The sequence below is a fragment of the Arachis ipaensis genome, chromosome B08 (assembly GCF_000816755.2).
Source record: "Arachis ipaensis cultivar K30076 chromosome B08, Araip1.1, whole genome shotgun sequence".
Classification (NCBI taxonomy): Eukaryota; Viridiplantae; Streptophyta; class Magnoliopsida; order Fabales; family Fabaceae; genus Arachis; species Arachis ipaensis.
The window spans coordinates 121,165,235-121,170,178 of NC_029792.2; positions in this window are offsets into that span (position 1 = coordinate 121,165,235).

A 4,944-nucleotide genomic window follows, 5' to 3' on the forward strand; every position below is an offset into this window, starting at 1 on the left:
AGAGGTTATTGAATTATAAAATATGTTATTTATATATCTAAACTTCTAAGATATTGATATCGAATAAATTTTAAAAAAATATTTTCAAGTAAAAAAAAATCTATTTGCATAATTATTATCTATGGATTGTGGTAGTACAAACAACTTTAACTGTAAGTTTATTTTATGCAATATTGCAGCAACTGAATTCTAAAATTCTTTAAGAAACATTAATAGAACATTTGAATTTACCAAGACATTTCTTTAAGTATTATGAAGTATTAGAAGTTTCACATTAAGATTTTGTAAATCATCTATATTGATCTTGTAGTTAACCAAAACTTAAAAATTTGACTTCATAAATGACTTGGTTCGCATTACATGTAAATTCTAATAAAATGTTGTCTTCATAAGCATTTACACAAATATTTTCAATTATTTATATATGTAAAAAATTTTATGTTAAATAAGAGTTCTCCTATCTTTTCAAACAATAATAGCTCATTCTCTTCGTCATCNAAAAAGATTATTTTAAAACTTTAAAAATTTTTTAAGGATTGTTTTGATATTTTTTTAATTTTTTACAGACTATTTTATACTTTATCCTAGAGACTGACTTGTCCAATTTACACAATTAATATACTGAAGTTATTCATCCAACGATGCATTGTCAAAAACTAAGAAGAATCTAAAAGAAGAAAGAATAATGTGTCGAATTGAATGAAACTAAGTTTTCCTCATGGACACGGCAAGCTAAGATAGGGGTTCTTTGGATTTCACTGAACAACTTGACGGAACTTGCAAGAATGGCAGATGGCATTAAAGTATAATTTCTAAAGACTAACTAGTTGCGAGCTTTCCAGCAATGCCAGCAAATGATGGCAAGCAATTGAGGATTTCGATTTGTATTCCTCAATAGGTTAAACATCTTTGTTGCTGCAGTCCACCATGTCCAAAACTCGTCAAAATTTTAAAGGGAAAGACAATTACAAAAATAACTTTGAGACCATATTTCTTTAATTCTAAAATAGTGAAGCAAACAATAAGTGATTGTTTCTGTTGTTTCATGACAGCAGGGGCATATTGACCATGTAGATAGGAAGTGATGGTGAATTTGAGCAAGCACTGGAAGGCGACATGGAGAGCTTTCCAAATAAAAAGTTTTAATTTTGTGAGGAAAGTTTAATTTTCATAGTTCAGTGTATGGCTTTTTCTACTGCATATGATTATGATTAGGGCAAAGCCAAGAGACGGATGGTGAAATAAATAGTCAGTTTTGTAACCTAAAACAGTACTATAATATTTGGATTTGTTCAAATCCTATTTCACAATTTGTCATTACTCCAATGAATTTTAACTGACAAAATTATCTCTACAACGTTTTGGAAAAAAATTTTTGTATGAGATTCTGATTCTAATTCCTGTTTTCAGTAATTAAATCTTTAACTTTTGGAACCAAATACAAAATAGCTTGTATGTTTATCATTTCAGAAATCATTAAAGGATACGAAGGAGGTAGTTAAGGGTCCTCAAATGTTCGAATATTCTCTCTAATACTCACAATCCAATTAAGACATTTTTCAACAATCTTTCAGCCTTTCAATATGTTCTTTCATTCCCAAGAAGGAAATACTCTAATTTCTGTAGTTATAACATTACCATTTCTAAAGTATTTACCTATTAAAATTTTGGATAATAGAAAAGTAGGTTATGTTGTAAGTCGCCAAAACTGTTTGCCTAATAGCGCCAAATTCTTATTTCTAAGATCTTTAAATTCAATGTCTCTTTCTCTTCTTGAACGAGTCATAGTGTCCCAGCTGATCAAAGTCATTTGCCTTTTAGAATCCTTTTGCCTTCACCAAAATTGAGAAAGTAGATAGTGAATTTTCAAAATTAAACCATCAGACAACTTAAAGCAAGATAATGTATAACTAGGAATAGCTTCATCCACAGCCTTAAGCAATACTTGTCTACCACCTGAAGATAGAAGACCGTGCTTCCATCATTGGAATATCTTCCGAACCTTCTCTTTGATCATACTAAAAGAAGCTTTTTTAGATCTAGAGACTGTAAAAGGTAAATCAATATTCATAGAGTTAGCCAGTTATGTACGAATAGTAGAGAAGATGTTGTGACTAAAAATACAACAGACTTATTAAGATTCACCTTCTAACCACTGATGCTTTCATAATAACTCAACAAATTCAGAATGTTTGAACATGTCTCAGAATTAGTCTTACAGAATAAGATGGAACCATCAGTAAATAGGAGGTGGTTGACCTTGGGACATCGCCTATTTACTTCAATACCTTGAATTAGTTTGTTTTGTTTTGCCTTGGGTAGCAAAAAGGAAATACTTTTTGCACAGAAAAAAAAGGTAGGGAGATAGAGGATCTCTTCGACGGATACATCTATTTGGTTTGAAAAAATCATAGGATTGTCCTTCCACAATATTAGAATAAGAAATAGTTGTCGCTAATTCCGAATCCACATAATCCATCGAGAGTCAAAACCAAACTTCTCCAATATTAACAAAAGAAAATGTCATTCTACCTTATTATATACCTTACTCATATTCAATTTTAGCGTCATTTTAGTTTTGAGTCCTAGTTTATTTGTTTTTCAAGTAATGTATATACTCAAGGATAATTAGGATAGAAAAAGTATGGGGAGCCAATAAATATAGTGTACAATGTGTACAATAGGGATAAAATTAAAATTAACATCAAATGATAATTAAGTTAATTAATTATTAATAATTTTTAATTTGAAATTCAGTGCAAATAAGGATTTGCAGTTACATACACCGCAAAAACGGAAAAAATTTGGTAACAAAAAAATTTCAGCCATAATTAGCCAAAACTTTCTATAATAGACTTCATTTACATCATTTAATAACAGTTTTATTTTTTAGCCCACTCTCTTATCATTCTACTTATCATTCCACTTATCATATTCTTATCAACTCCATTTATTAATAATATTAATTATAATATCATATCCTTTACTATTAAGCATTCTTGTAATCAATACTTAATATTTCCTTTTATAATTTGATTTTTATATTTAAGAATAAAATAAAAATGATTATATGACATTAATTGTCCTAAGACACACGTAATAGCATATATAGTTTCTCTGGTATGTTCATATAAAGATTAATAATAATAATTAACAACGGTTATGATTTATTATTGTAATTGATTCTTTCTTTATTCTTTCGCCTAATAAAAATACGATAATATCACATAAATTCAATAATTGTAATTGAATATTATCATACACGCTTTTTTATTTTATTATTATTATTATCATTATCGTTTTTTATTGTAATTAATTTTCTATTTTTGTTAAGTCATTTATCATCATTCAATGGAGAGATACAAAATCTGCTACCCTAATATAATTTTGTTTCCGTTAATTCAATTATTTTAATTCAAAATTCACAACTCTAATACCATTGCAAGCACAATTAGAATAGGTCAAGAAATTTTATAAGAAATCATCTTTATCATTACAAATAGTATGACATTTGAATTCGACCTTAATACGGTACCTATGGTAGAAAGTGTTGAAGAATTTGAACAATAGATGGACTCACCCGACGAGGTTATTGGTAGTCAATCAATTTTCGAGAATATGAAAAACTACACTAGTTTTGATGAGGTATAATAATAAACTGTTTTAATTTTTTTTGTGTTTTTATGTGCATTTATAATTATATTGTACTAACTAAGTTCATACACATAACATTCATACGTTTATATACATAACATCCATAATTACATACAACTAACATCTATAAATTAAATTCATGTTTATTAGATATTACATCCATACACATATCATTTTTTAGTTATTGCATAAGTAACTATAAAATTAACACATGTTTTTAAATTTTATCATAATTGAATTTAAAAAAATATCAAATTCTTAAATTAATTTATTCAATTGATAAATTTATTCATAACATCCATAGATTCATACACATAACATCCATTATTTCATGTTAATAATATCCATAATTTGTACTCATAATATTCATAATTTTATACCTATATGATGTCTATAATTAATAAATTTTTATAATTAATATTATCAAATTTTAAACTATACGTCTTATTGTATTCTTCAAATTATCTCATATGTGATGTTTTATTTTTTAATAGTCTATATGTAAAATATAAGTTGTATAGTAGTTGTTAAAAATTTTTAATTTAATTTTCATAATTTTTGTAGAAAATTATTGTATTTTAATGGATAATAATGTGATTGAGAGATGTTAGGGATTTGATTTAGGAGAAACTGAAATTGATTTTGGAAAGAACATTAATGACTCCAAACATGCAGCAAAATAGTAGGTGATAAAAAAAATAAGTGATAAGGAAGTGTATGTCACTTGCTTATCAAGAGAATGAGAATTTTTATGTGACATTTCTATATTGTAATTATTTTTTAGTTACCTAGCATCACCCCGCAAAAACAGCCTCCCTCTCCCCATGCGATGTGAATTTCTTCACGTCCACTCTCTTCCCTTCTCACCGATGAAAGCTTCGACAACAACATTAGTCACCACCACGAGAGCATCAGACCACGCCGCCCTGTGACCTGCCAACGTACAAGCAGCACCGTTGCACACTTTGCATCACTCACTAGAAGCATCTCAATGTGCCGTCCGCGCGGCCCCTCCCGCAGCCGGCGTGTTTCATCGTCACTCCGTTTTCATCCGCCACAAACAAGGGATAGAAGCGGCTGACCGTAATTAAACATTTCACTTTGGAAAAATTATTAAAAAGGACCGTTAGGAAGATTTAATTATTAAAAAAGACCTTTAATATTAAAATTAGTTAGAAGGACTAATTTTATAATATTTTAAAAAAAGATCAAATTTTTTTTGTGAATAGACAAATATATCCTTAGATTATTGGTTATTTATTATTTTTTTAAAACATATTTTTTTTAATT